Source organism: Lissotriton vulgaris, chromosome 8, assembly GCF_964263255.1.
Source record: "Lissotriton vulgaris chromosome 8, aLisVul1.2, whole genome shotgun sequence".
Taxonomy (NCBI): domain Eukaryota; kingdom Metazoa; phylum Chordata; class Amphibia; order Caudata; family Salamandridae; genus Lissotriton; species Lissotriton vulgaris.
The window spans coordinates 530,475,268-530,490,426 of NC_141696.1; positions in this window are offsets into that span (position 1 = coordinate 530,475,268).

A 15,159-nucleotide genomic window follows, 5' to 3' on the forward strand; every position below is an offset into this window, starting at 1 on the left:
ACCACGACCTCTCTGAGCTGCTGCTGCATTATTTTGCGCTAAGATCGGACATTCATTCTTGTAGTGACCCTCTTTCTTACAGTACGCACACTGGTTCCACTGATATTGAGGTCTAGGTGAACTATAATCTGTCCTTTGATACGAACCTTGCTGCGTGTTAGTCTGATTCATGCGAGGCGGATACGCCTGTTGCAAAAGAACTTTAGTCTTTAAATCTTTCGTTTTCTTGTCTGATTTCTCTTTTTCCTCTTTATCCCTATTTTCATAATACTGTGCAGTTGCAAGTATTTGCGCAGTTGTAGAAACAGCCCACGCACTCTCTGAATCCTTTAATTTATTGCATAACTCAGGTAACAAATTATGCACGAATTTATCGACAAACAGTCTCTGTCCTCCTTCTGTGCTCATATCTTGACCACTATGATCTACAAAAGTCTCTTCGAACCTCGTGAAGAAGTCGGAGACACTTTCGTCTTTCTTCTGCCTGCATGCGGATAACTTTTCCCAATTAACACGCAATGCGGGCATCAGAGTCTTCATTAAGTCTATTATCCTACCTGGAAGATTAGCAATTAGGGGTTCGGGTTTTGCACCACCTGTTTGCTGACCATCCGTTGCAATGATAGCTGCCCAATCACCACCTAGGGCAACTGGATGATTCTCTCTACGAATTTTAGCCCAAATTGGTTGCGGAACTACATTTCCAAATAACATATCGATGTCTGCTAAGTTCATTATACAAGCCTCAACTGTTTGCGTCAGTTCTTTATAGTATCCAGCAGGGTTCTTACGCGGGTCTGGCAAGGCCTGCTTCACTGCTAGCACTTCGGCTCGTTTCCACGGAATGTGTATCCACACCCTTTGGAATTGCGCCGGAGCAGCTACAATACCATTAACATTGTCAGCTTGCACAGCTTCGCGCCAAATTGGAGGAACCTCCCTCATTGGATATTGGCGACTTAGCTTCGTCTTACCTTTCTCTAAATCTCTTGGTGAACGAAGAGATGGATCATTTCTAAAACTTAAGATCAGTTCCATCGCTTCTTCTATATTTTCACCTACTATCATTCCTGCAGCAAACTCTTTCTGAACCTTAATTAAGTCTTCTAAATTCGATTCAACATCATCTTCTTCTATCTCCTCACGTAACAGCGAGCACATCTCATCAAAGACATACCGTTGCGTTGGTTCCTTCCACTGCATAAATGTATCTAGCACGTCTCTCGTACTATATCTCCTACTCTTCGAAATCCATCTGAGAGCCGTGGAATCTAAAATTCCCCGTTCCTCAGTGCTTGGATGCTGACTACGTCTCTGAACAGAGTCAGAAGTAGGAGTCTTAATTAGAGTTTTATAGAAAGGAGACAGAATGTTAGAAACAGAATCAGTTATTCTTCGACGAACAGAAAGTGGAGTCAACACACTCGCAGACGTAGAGAACACAGTAGAGGTAGGAACAGATAGCGGAACAGTAGAAGTATCGAGGAAGATACTTTGTGGAGCAGTAGGTGTAAGCGAGACAGATACAGGTATAGAAGTCGGCAATCCAGGAGGAGGAGGGGGAGCCGTAGGAATATTCACATTAACCACAGGAGGTACAGGAGCTTGATTCTGAGGGGCAGGAGCAGGAATACCAGGTTTTCCAGCTACCGGCAATTGAACATTCGGTAAAGGTGGAGCCGTAGCACCCTGTGCATACGGTGGAGGTGACCGTAACAGATAAGACAACAGAGGATCGTTTTCGGGGTCCTCTAGTATCTTAGCTGTTTTCGATGGCAAGGCAGGATAGCACTTGTCGATCGCCAAATTATGCTCTCTAATGGCCACCTCTATGGCCTTCTCACACTCATTATCTTGCAGCTGCTTAGCCGCTTGCTCCAGAGTCAACTCTTCTTGCTCTTTCTGTTCTTTCTTTAACTTCTTAATTTCTCTCTGTTTGGATTCCTTTCGCCAGTAACGGAAAGAATCAAACATTGCCGGCCGGGCTTTCTTCCTAAACAATTTCGCTTCTAAATTATCAAGAATTTCGGGTTCAAAACTACCATGCAGTGGCCAACTAAGGACACCATCTTTCTCAGTGTATCGGACCCACACCTCATTATAAGATATAGGACCCACGCCATGTTTACAGTACAAGTCATATAAGGGAGTCCCAATCGGAGGAACCAGACATGAGTCCTCCAATCGTGAGTCACTGTTGCAACCAAAACAAGACAACATACAGTTTCTCCGACTTACCATTTTCAGTCCGGAACACAAAAACAAACAAAACAAGAAACAGATATGTGCACCTGAACCAAGAACCTAGGCCTACCAAAACGAACTAATGTATCGATACCCAAACTAAACCAAATAGATTATCGTAACCAGAACAACCAGTGATAATCTTACGAAACCAAACCAAACCAAGAACCAAATGGGATTTTTAACAACCCTCACGAAGTAACCAACTAGCAACCACTAAATACTTAACTGAGGCACTGAAGACGTCACCAAAGAGAAACCCGTCACGTTTCGCTGTACTAAGGGCTGCACCTCGGGTCCAAGACAGGGCGACGGTCAAGGCAACGGCCCACTGCAGCCGTCCTGAACGGGAACCCTCGTGGAAGAGAACTTCGGGCCACTTTTGCGATATGCCGGGATCGATGAAGTGGGGCGCCTCCCTCAGGAATCTTCACACGAAGCTTCTCGAACTCTTCAGGCTTTTGGACCGGTACCGAATGACGTCGCCCAACAATGGGCGCCAATTGGAGTTCTGGACTTTTTGGTTCCGTCCAGAGGTGTCAGGGAACAACACCCAAAGACCCCGGAGTTCCACCTGTCTTGGTGCGCAAATGAAACAGAAACACGGGCTTCTCGGTGGTGGCGTCAAAGACCAAAGGTTTATTACTGCAGGGACACAGAAGTCACAGAAACCACACATGGGCAGATTCTAGGAGCCTGTTCAATTTGTACAAAGAGGGTTGCTCCTTATATACTAAATTTTTAGCTGGGGGCGAATTCTTTACATGTAATACATTCTCGAAACCTTTGTGTCTAAAACAATAAATATTTGGCGTTACACAGGAACCATTGATAATATCTGATGCCAAACATTACGAAGAGGGGTTCCCACTAGTTCATCACAATCCCTTGTCAATATTGCATTCAAGAGCCGGACCGCCTCATCGTAAATTTCGTTGCCTCCCCCTAATAAAGATTCAGAAAGAAAGGAACGGAGCCAGGTGTGGAAGATAGAAAAGTGGGATAAGGGATGTTTGTGGGTTGTAAATGGGCAAGGCTACCGGCTTCGGCCGCCTAATCATGATCGGGACAATGGACACGAGAACCAGTTCGGTTGGGCTGGCCTCGGGCAGAGGAGGCAGCCTTTGTCGAGTCATGCAGCTACAGCATGATCTGGTTTAAGGTGCACGTGTCATGAAAGAGGTGAATCTCCGGCTAAGGCTACGTGTCCTTAATCGAAATGAAGTGATCAGAGGTTATTGCGTATGTGAGGGCAAGAAACACAAAAATGGCTGCCATGATCTAAGATGGATGCCGTGGGTAGATCAGAAATGTGTTCATAACAGGAGTACTCTTGCTCGTAGCATAGCGAAAACACCAGGATATGCTAAATGGATCATTTGCGGTTCGCTGATACCAATATTATGTATTTCCGACAACATTGAAAACACGGGTTCAAATCGTCACGGAACCTCAGGCACACCAGACCAATCATTTATATTGCAGGGTGAGGACTCACGTCCAGGTGCGGACTTGGCAGAGCTGGGTGGGGAGTTCCGGCGCCAAGGAGAAGGGAAGGTGGAGCCTCGCGCAGCGTACCCATTACCATCGGGGGATCCCGGCGCAGCCAGCACATGTAGGCCCGAGCAGTCTCGCTGGCCACAACACTTGACTGACCTCAGTGGTCTGCAGGACAGAAAGCCAGCAGGAGAACGCAGTCAAAGGACTCAGCGGTGTATCGGAGGGTTTGGTCGGCGCCCCCCGGAGTCGCTGAGTGATGGGCCTAGGAGGGCCCCCATGAGGGGTCGTGCGGAGTTAAATTTCAATGAGGAGAGCGTTGAGGAAGGCGAGCTTAGCGATAATATAGATGGGGTGAGGGACATAAGAGTAATGTCCCTCAGAGTGTTTTTCAGGTGTCCAGAGGATAGTCAGAGCCTACGGCAAGGCCAACCAAGTCGGGATTGAGCATGGGGCCACTGGCAAGGCAGACCCCAGCAACACGGGCACCCTCCTTAGAGCCAGGTAAAACATATGGAAAGAGGGAGGGGCTGGTAATGGTCTCCGTGGGGATGGGAGGAGAGGGGTTTTCGGGGGGAGGGGGGAAGAGGGTAGGTTGCGCAAGGGCATGTATGTTTTAGACATAGGGGTGGGTACAGAGGAGGAAGGTAAGGAGGATCCGGCCAAGCCAGTGATTAGCAAAGGCACAGAGAAATCTGATAAGGTAAGAAACCAGCGGAGATAATAAAGATAAGATTGAAAGTAAAGAGTTGTATTATTAAGAGACTCCCTTATATGGGAGTGACTGCATTGGGGGAACATTTGAAGTTGGTGACTAAAGAGCGCATATGGAAAGGTGAATAAGTTGAAATGCTGAAATTATTGCACAGGGAAGTGCGCGCAAAAGAAGGGTCTAGAGAAGAGGAATGCGAGCTGGCTATTTAAGTATGTGGAGGTCAGGGGGCGTGGCCAGCAGCATGGCCCAGTGAGTGGCATACCGCCGCAGCTCCGGCGAGCCGACTAGATCCGTCGTTCTTCTACCCCATCCAGCAGCCAAAATAGCCCCAAAAGTAGTGTGGGACAGACTGCAGCCTGCTACGGGAGAGTGAGACACCTCTCGGCGGGCGGCGAGTGAAGGAACACTGCGAGAGAGCTGAGCGCCCGGAGACGGAGGCGCAATCAAGATGGCGGCGCCCTGATTGCCTTGGGAGCGGAGCTGGTGGCCGAGACCCGGGATCGACTGGGGAGCCCGAGGGTAGCGTGCCGCTGTGATCGGTAGCTGCCGGGCGGTCAGCGAGCCTCGGGGCAGCCGACCCCGACATTGAGGAGGGAGCGCGGAACATAAGTGCTACACGGGGAGGCGCCCCGCTCCTTCAATATATGCACCCGGACGGGGCTGAGCACCGATACGGAGAGACTTCTCCCTGTGAAAGGGGAAAAGGTACGTCCCCTGCCAGCCTCCGGGGAGCCACCTGCACAAAAGGGTGTGGGCAGAGGTCGGGAGGCTACCGCAGTACACCCGCCCCCCCTCCTCCGCCGAGAGTAACCGGCAGCGCTGCTGCAACACCCTGCAGACAGAGGGGGGAAGAAGAGAAGGTGGAGGAAGGCCTGAGGGAGAAAAAGAAGCACGAAGAAGGGGCAATTGTCTTAAGAAACACCCGGGCATCCTGGGCGAAGATAGAGGGAGCTGCCGAGTGAAGGGGAGGCCCCCCCTCCCCCCTGCCTACTACTACCCTGTGAATCCGAGGGTGACGCTACGCAGGGGATAAGCCCTGCGCCGAGAGAGGTCCCTGGACTGAAGCTGGGCCCTAGGGAAGACCGGGGCTGGCCCACTTTGAAGCCGGGAGCTCAGGGCACCTGAAAACATCCAGCTTGAGACGGGAGACAACCCCTCCACCTACCCTCCCATCCTAGATCGGGGAGACGGAGCGATCACTGGGGGAAGGTGCGCAGCAACCTCGGCCTTGATATAAACCTCAACACTGACAAGAGGCAATAGCAGGCCAAGCAGACCCTGGGGGGACAGTAGAGGTGCAACCAAACCTGGGCCCTCAACCGTTTTGAAGAGTGTACACCTAACAGCACGTGGCCTAATAACAACTGGACAAGGCTAGTGGAGAGGCGACGCTGTGGAGTGCAGAGGTGGACACAGGAGCGCGAAACAGAACAGGGGAACTACCCTCCCTCGCCCCCGGCCGAGAGACCGGTGCAGCATGGGTAAGAAAGACGCGGTCCCCAGGACCTCGAGACAAGGTCCCATAGACAAATTAACAATGGCGCCACAAATTAATGGTCTGGAGGGCGCAGGAGCGAGCTCAGACACGGCATTGCTGATGGGGCCGATACAGGTGTCTAGGGAAGACATTCAAGCCTCTCGAGAAGCCCTGGAGGTGAAGATAGGGGAGGTGGGGGTGGAGGTCAATTTGCTACGCCAAGATTACCGCAACCTAACGGAGAGAGTCACCACAGCGGAGACGAGGCTGAGCGAGGCGGAAGATGTCATACACTCCCTACAGAGGGACGTCAAAGAGCTTAAGGACTCGCACAAGCAGCTGCAATGGAAGGTGGACGATGCAGAAAAGGGGCGAGACGCAACAACCTCCGATTTGTAGGATTTAGGGAAGGAATTGAAGGGTCCAACATGGCGGAGTATCTGCGAGCGTGGCTAATTAAAACACTGCCCCAGGCGACATTCTCCACCTGCTTCATCATAGAAAGAGCACAAAGAGCACTCCTCGCCAAACCATTGGTGGGGGCGAGACCCAGACCGGTCATTGCGAGATTTCTGAACTTTGCCGACAGAGACGTAATTCTACGCGAAGCCAGAAAGTTGGGTGAGATACGGGTAGAAAATTCGTAAATAATGATCTTCCCAGACTATTCCCAAGAAGTACAGAAGATGAGATGCTCTTTCGACGCGGTGAAGGCAAAATTAAGAGACCTAAAGATCCAATATATGCTGCTCTTTCCAGCTAAACTTAAAGTCATCTATAAAGAAAAAACGTACTTTTTTACACATCCAGATGATGCTTGGCAATGGCTGGAGGAACGCCCGCCACTCCGGAGGCGAGAGGGCGGTGTGCGAGGCGAGACTGCTGCGGGCCCCACATCAGGGAACCAATGGGAGACGGTGAAAGCACAAAGGAACCGCAGAACAAGGGGAACGAGGAAGACGCAAATGACGGCCTATCCCCCGCAGAACCGGACGCCCAGGAGACAACAAGATCGTGGATCCCCACAACAAGATAGTCAAGCAGGATCTAGGTTCCGCAGTCTGGCAGCCCTGGACCATTCCGAGGCAGAGGAGGACACAGGAGCCGCCACGTCGGGAAACCACAAGGCGGGGGAGTAGTCACCACACCCTCTGGTGGCGGCAATCAACGAGATGAAGCAGGACGCCATCAATGAAGGGACCCACACGCAGGGCGAGAGTAAGGACCTTAATACCTGATCAGGAGACGAGCTGGATGAACGAGATATCGGCTCAAGGACTGGAAACATGCAAGTGATTTTCACGCCACCCAATTCTTACTTATACAGTGTTCTTTATTTTTCTTTTTCTTTTTTTCTTTCTTTCCCTTACACTGAACTACCGCACAGAACTGTGGACTTTGGGGCAATACATTCTTAGAAGTTGTTGTTAGGCAGACAAGTTGGGGTAGGTCTGTAGAGGGGAGGGGCACCGGGTGGCAACAGGCCTTTTCCTGCCAGTAAGTCCTATTGCAGCGGGGGTAGAAGATGGGACTGAAGGGGGAGGAAGGTAGGGTGGGGGGAGTGGGGAGTAGTTGGGGTTGCTCAAAAAGTCAGAATGAATGGGATTCACGCAGTTGGGGGAGGGTGGGCTGGGGGAAGGAGGGGTGTTGGGGGGGAGATGGGAGGGGAAATCATATCATGAAGGTCGCACAATCCGGTAGCTCAGAAGCCATCCTCACACAAGAGACCAGCATCACAATCCAGACAACAAGACAGGATGTCGGGTGATAACACGGGGCAGAATCGAGAGCGGGAGGGCTTTAGTGTACTAACATGAAACGTAAACGGGCTTGGCAGCAAGATAAAGAGAGGACTGGTGAATGCACATATAAAAAGGCTAAACCCAGACATAACCCTGTTGCAGGAAACACACCTCAAGGGGACAAACTGCGCCTTCCTGGCTAGAGGCCAGTTTAAAGTATTGGCACATGCAAGGTTCACTATGGGCTCGAGAGGGGGGCCATACTCATAAAGAAGACCACACCGTTTTGCATAGCTCAGACATGGACGGACCCACAAGGGACCTATGTTGGGGTGAAGGGGATGTGGAGAAGACGAGAATACACAATAATTTCGTTATATGCTCCTCCGAAGCTACAAACCACTACGCTTAGGGGGGTCGTGGATATACTTCTGGACATAGCTGACACCATACAGGTCCTCAGGGGGATTTTAATGACGTTATGGACCCAGTGCTAGACAGGACGGGGGCTGGTTCTAGAGACCGGACCAAGACCGCACTATCCAAAACAATCTCAAATGTGGGGCTGACAGATGTATGGAGGTGGCTATATCCCGAACAGAGGGCCTAATCCTTCTTCTCCGGTGCCCATAGAGTATATTCAAGGCTGGACTACAGACAGACAGAACCTGAAGATAGGGAATGTAGCTGAATACAAAGCGTGCTACCAGATAACTCCCTGTCTTCCACTACTCAACCTTTACCAATTTCATCCCCGAAACCCTCCCCGGTACCCCCGCAGGCATGAAGGAAAGTGAGAGCCTGTAGAGGGTCACAAAATAAACGAGGAGGGTACAAGAGAGCCAAGAAGGTGGTCACCACACCGGACGATGAAGGGGGAGTCCTCCCTGATAGTCCAAATGAGGGGGGTACTATTAAATTGAATAGTGATCAACTCGACTCCTTGATCAATATGTTCGCATTAAAAATGGAGACTATGCTCAGACCATTGGCAGACAGAGTCGAACAGGTTACAAAAGAGGTATCCAGATTGGGTACCCTTTTAGCTTCCCACCTGGCCACCGCAGAAAAAAACCCTCAAAAACCTAAAGTCAGCTCTAAAGAAACCAAGGGCCCTGCAGTTTCTAGTAAAGGGGTTGGGGACAAAATGGATCAGGTCTCAAAGGACGTTTCTAGGTTGGGAGTCCACCTATCTGCACATTTGTCCTCATCCAAAGCAGACAGGAACATTAATACGGGCATTGCCGTAAATGAGGGGGCCACAAGCTCTTGTAGTGGGGGTCACAATGTAACAAACATCGTGCCAGCTGTAACACCTGCACAGCCCCCGAGTAATCAATTCATTCCTCCTCCCATTCTGAAGGCTAATTCGATCACTACTGTTGCAGGGAATAACTTAGGGTTGAGGGAAGGCAAGCAAAGACCCCTAGTTAATCTACCACCAGATTGCGCTCCATACATAGTAGTGCTAATAAATGTCCCTGGGGTAGACTCACGGTTAAATGATGCAAGGGGGGAAACAATGGATTCCTTGAACCATAAAGTTTTGGCATGGCTGAGTAAATACTGTGGTTTTCCTGTTACTTTTCGAAATGATATTATATCGACACGCAGAGTGGGCTGGATAGGCAACTCTAGAAAAACGACCAAGGGGGACTGCATCATTGTAAACTTTAGGCACCCACAGCATGTAGCCACTGTTCTGCTGAGGGCGGCCTCCTTACCAATTACAGATGATTTTATATGTGCGCCCCCCCTTGGGTTTTTCTACAATCATCTTAGTAGCATCTCTAAAACTCATGTTGTTCAACAAAACCTATTACCATCTCCTTTTATGCAGGGCACAGGCTTGTGTGCCCATCTAGGTTATCAAAATTCTTTGTCATCGGACTCTTTTTGTTATACTTTGTGTAGGCCAAATTTTCAAGCCGAACAAATTCTTCCACTTTGTAATCGGTTTGCGCCCTTGGCATCCCTGGAGGAAAATGATTGACTGGCAAACAACCCAAGGCTTAATCCACAGTCCTGCAAAATTATGACCTGGAATTTTGCCGGGATTAGGGGCAAAGGTGAAAATGAAATATGGATCGACTTTTTGAAATCTTTTGACATCTTGGCATTTCAGGAGACTTGGGACATATCGAACAGCTTTTTCTTAGATGGTTATAGACATTTTTCTATTCCGGCTACAAGTAGCGTGGCAGGTAGATCAAAAGGAGGTTTACTAAGCTTGTTCAAACTTGATTTAAAAGGAGTGTTAACACAGCTTGACTCAGGTTGTCAAAACTGTTTAATTGTTGAACTGAATTCCCCAGATTCATCAAATATTTTGTTCATTCATTTTTATAATGCAAATGCTAATGAAAGTACCAGACATAATCTGGATTACCTTGATAACTTTTTGTCGGTTTACAGAACTAAAGTAAATTGTTTTGAGATAATTCTTTTAGGTGATTTTAATATTCACCCCTGTAATCAGCCTTGTGCCAACTCAGTAGAAGAGGGACCACCCTGTTCTACAGTTACGCATTTTGAACATTCAAAAAGAGGGGCGGCACTTGAGGATTTCTTGGCGGGGTGGAATCTGTATGAATCTGGATGCAGTGAGGGTGAAAATAGGGTTCCTGCTTTTAAAGGATCTGGTGAAGGTACAATTATTGATTTTATCTTCATGTCCTGTTACATATTAGGTAAAGTGGTATGGTATAACACAGTGGTTTCAGTCTTCAGTGACCATAACCCAGTCGTGGTGGAGGTATTGTCCAGGGATTTTTTAACCATGAAATTACTGTTACATGGGGCGGCCAAAATGTGATCCCTATAGACCAAGGCCGTAGGTTAAAGTGGTAGAATATTAATCCTGAAATTATTGTCCAGGACATTCTGGCTAAGGCGGAGGATGACGTAGCTATCTGTCTTGGCTCGGGGGCACTAAGCACTCAAGTAGTTGCGGCGTTCGATAACATCTGCAAACATATCAACCAAAGTTTAACCGGGGCAAAAGGGCCCTCCAAACATCATGTGAAGAGATGGTTTGATCATTCATGCTCAAAGGCTCATGCTGATTTACTTAGGGCTTTGAAGACTAGCCCAAAAGACTGCACCCTAATAGCTAAGTTAAGAGTATGTTATAAAAACACTATGCAAACTAGGAAGAACGAGCTAAAAGAAAAGGCCTGTTTAAAGCTACTTGATCCCGAGACACTAAAAATAGTAGCCAGTTCTGGGAAGTAGTAAACCACCCACTTTTCCCAAATGAGGAAAATCGCCCCCTTGAGTCTAATATTCCTGATGATGCATGGATCAAACATTTTGGGAGCATATACGCTAACAATTTCCATCAGGACCCTGTAAATGACACCACCTATAGAAAGGACGGTTCTTGTGTTACCTTCGATGTGCAAGAAGTGGAAAGGGCGATAGACCAGACCTTGATAAACAAGGCACCTGGTCCTGATGGGGTCCCTGCCGACATTTTCAAATATGCCCCAAAACTGTGGTCGAAGATCCTATGCAAGGTTTTGAATGCACTAAATCACGATAATATCCCAGCATCTTGGAAAGAATCCATTATCGTCCCAGTCTTTAAAAAAGGTAATAGGGTAGACCCAGCCTGTTACCGACCAATTTCTTTAATAGACTCCTCTGTTAAAAATTTTGGGGCGGGTCATTTTGCACAAATTACAGGAGTGGCTTGACGATAAAGGGATACTGTCAAACGCGCAATATGGATTCAGATCCAAAAGAGGTTCTTTGGATCAGTGCCTTAATCTACAATTGCTGGTGGATAAATATACTAAGGCCAAGGATGGGTCACTATACCTTGGGCTCATGGACCTGTCCTCGGCCTTCGACCTTGTAAATCGCACAAAAGTCTGGCTGATTTTAATTGATTTAGGTCTTGACCCTGCCCTGGTAAACTTTTTAGCTGATCTACATTCTGGTCTCTTGGCCTCTGTCAGGGTGAACGCAGAGGGGCGTTGTTCTAGTCATTTTAAATCGGAAAGGGGGTCAGGCAGGGATGCATCATGGCCCCACTTCTGTTTACAGTTTATATAAACGCCCTTGAACCCGTGCTTAGGGAGGCCGCGTCTGATATACCGCATATAGGGGAACTTGGCATACCGGTTCTCCTGTATGCGGACGACGCTGTCCTTCTAGCACGGACTGGTGTCGGCCTTCAACGCTTGTTGGACGCTTTTGGCCTTTTTATGACCTCCCTGGACCTTAAAATAAATGTAAAGAAATCTCAAATCATGATTATGGGAAGGGGTAAAAGAAAGACAAACCTGAAAACGTTCTTCTGTTGTGAGGAGGAACTTAGCAGAGTCCCTACATTCCCGTACCTGGGGATTACCTTCGAGGAGAAGGGGAATTGGGGACCGCAGATTAAAAACAGAAATGCGGCCTTTGCTAGAACCTCCTCAGCAATCATGGGCTTTAGTAGAAAACTGGGGGCTAGGCCTATAAAGGCTTTGCTGAACATTTATAAAGCGAAATGTTTGACGGTAGCCACATATGGGTGCTCAATATGGGGGTACAGTGCAATAGACTGTCTACAGGTCACTGAAAATAAATTTAGGAGATCTATTTTTTCAGTGCCACAGTCTACCCCATCTTATACGATCCACTCAGAGCTAGGGGCCGGTTTTATTACAGACGCAATAAGAGTGGCCCCCTTAATATCTTGGTTGGAGAACTGGTTGAATGATGAACTCTCTTTGAATCATGTCATTATTAAAAATTGCCTCTCATTGGACAATGTAAATAAAATTAAGTGGTTATCTTATGTTAAACATTGGTTTTACAAATTCGGAAGACCTGAGCTCTTTCTCTCACCTGACAAAATAACTCGCAAGGACATAGCATTAATAAAGGGGGCTATGTTACAAATACTGATGTTAAGCAGAGAGGAGGTTGAGCTTAGAAAACCCACTGTAAGGGCCAATCTTATTGTTGCCAATCCCCCAGGACCTGAGCTTTACCTTGTTTTAGTTAATCGTTCTTTCCACAGGTTTCTTTTAACACGTTTTCGTTTTAATATGATCCACTTGAACTTAGGCCAATTTTCTGAATGGAGTAGTCCTGAACAGGCACCACCATGTTCCTGCGATAATTTTTCGACGCAGGACACAATGCATTTTTTGATGTTTTGTAGTCATTACACGGAAATAAGGACTAAGTTTCTTGTTCCTATCCTTAAGGAGGCAGGGTTTTTTCAAGTTAAGCCCGCTCTCCTATATCTGCAATTACTTAACAGCCCCAGGATCATTTTCCATGTTGCCAGCTATTTGGTGGGAGCTGTTAGGGTCAGGAACAAGAGAATGATAAACTGTAAGTGATCGTATTTTTATAAAGTTGGATTTTCTGCATTGTATATATTGGTCTTTTTATAGAGTAATGTAATATGGCAGCTATACTTATGTAAAATGATTCTTTTTAACAATTTTATGAAATCTGTGGGATATTTTTTAAATATATGAATTGTAATTGTTTTTTAAAGTGTATTTGATTGTATAGTATGCTTCACCGTCTTTTTATGATATTGAATTATCGAAATAAAGTATTCTGACTGACTGACTGACTGGCTTACCCAGGGTGTCAATTGCAAGGCAATTAGTGGGAATTGCATTAATGGGTACATTTCTCTGAGGTTATATGCCTTCAGCGGGTGAATTGGGCTCAAGGACACGAATGATGTAAAAAAAACTCTTCCAAAAACTGGGAACCATGTGATTGTGTTGCAATTAATGAAAACGTCATTTGTATATAAATGAGCCCTGGAGAAGTCTCTATTTTGAGATGAAAAGGTCGACTATGATCCTTTGAGAATTTAATGAGAACTCAATAAAGACCAGCCTTTGTACAAAAAAAGACGAACAATTGGACTTTGGATTTTTCTTCATGTGCTCACTGCTTTGAACATTACCATACAATTATGTTGTTTATTGCTGAACCTTTGTGAATTGTTAACTCCTCATAAAGGGTCCCAGAGAAGTCCCGAATGACCGGTACTATCCTGTTGGAGACATCCTGGGTCACTAGCCAGTAGGGTATTTTCTGGATTTATCCCCATACTCATATATCGACTAGGTCAATGCTCCTCAGCACTGCTTCACTTCTTCCAGAGAGACATATTTCAGCTTGGAACTTGCCAGTACCAATCGGTGCTCAGCGTCTCCCAAGTCCCAACCGTGAGCCTGTCACTCCAAGGCAAGGATCTGGGTCTCGATTACTGCCATCTGGTGTTGCTCCTTCTTCTGCATATAACCTGTAAGCAGACCCTCAGGGTAGATTTTCTTACCGCCACAAGGTCCCAGCAGAGGACACCAACCCATGATTGATCTTTAAAAGGCCAGAAGTTTCTCCTCCACAAAGTCAGCACACTCCTAGTCCATAAAGTGCCACGCATTAAAACGCCCAGGAGACAGAGGGACCCAGTTGAGTCCCCCATTCTAGGAGGGGGGGGGGGTGTGGTACAATATGCCTTGTGGCATAATCCAGACGGATTGCAGCGACAGTAGATAACATGCTGGGAACTAGAGCAGATCAATCCTGGACTCTGTTTTTCTCGCTGCGTTCATGTGTATGTAGGAGCACTTTGAGGGATTTCAAAAATGCCATGCACCACAGAGCCCTATGTAATCTGCTTAGTAAGCCAATTGAGTGAAGCACGCCACCTGGTCCTGGCTGGGGGTGTTGGATGTGTCTGTGGGGGTCAGGGACCGCATTAAAGTCCCTGCCTATCAAAGTCATCCCTGGAGGGAGAGCCACCACTAGAGACTGGAGCTCCTGTAGGTTCGATTGTAAGAGCTGCTGGGGGACGTAAACAGAAACAAAATTGTATTGCCTGGCTCCCAGGTGACCCTCAATCCCAACACATATCCCCTGGAAGTCCATGTGAGATGTGGACACTCCATGGGAAATGATCTATGCAAGAGAATCGCAACCACTCTCGAACCCCTAGAGAATCCAGCATGAAAGATGCAATCATATCCAATCTGGCTGAGGAAAGGACAGTTGAAACCTAAGAGGTGTGTCTCCTAAAGTAGGACCACATCCGGTCTATATTGCTTGATGTAGCGTAGGATTGTCGATCTCTTGATACGTTCCAGAAGACTGTTCACATTCTAGGAGATGACTCTATCCATTCGTGGCGAGGTCTGAGAAATGGTGGATCTGCGTAGGGTCCCACAAAGGCAGGGACAGGTCAGTGATCAATACCATGAAGTCTAACATGCGATTAGAGATGTTTGTGTTAGATAATGCTGGCAATGGCAATGTGTACTTAAAAATAAAAAACCTAAACCAACATTCAAAATTAAAATAACATTCTCTTTCAACTTCCCCACCCCATACATCCAACCCCAAAGCATCTGTCGCCAAAGAGAGAAACATAAAACACAACAACTAATTCAGGGGAGAACCTGGTCGAGGTACCCAATCATCCATACGGAGGATATTGATCCCTGACAGATGAATCG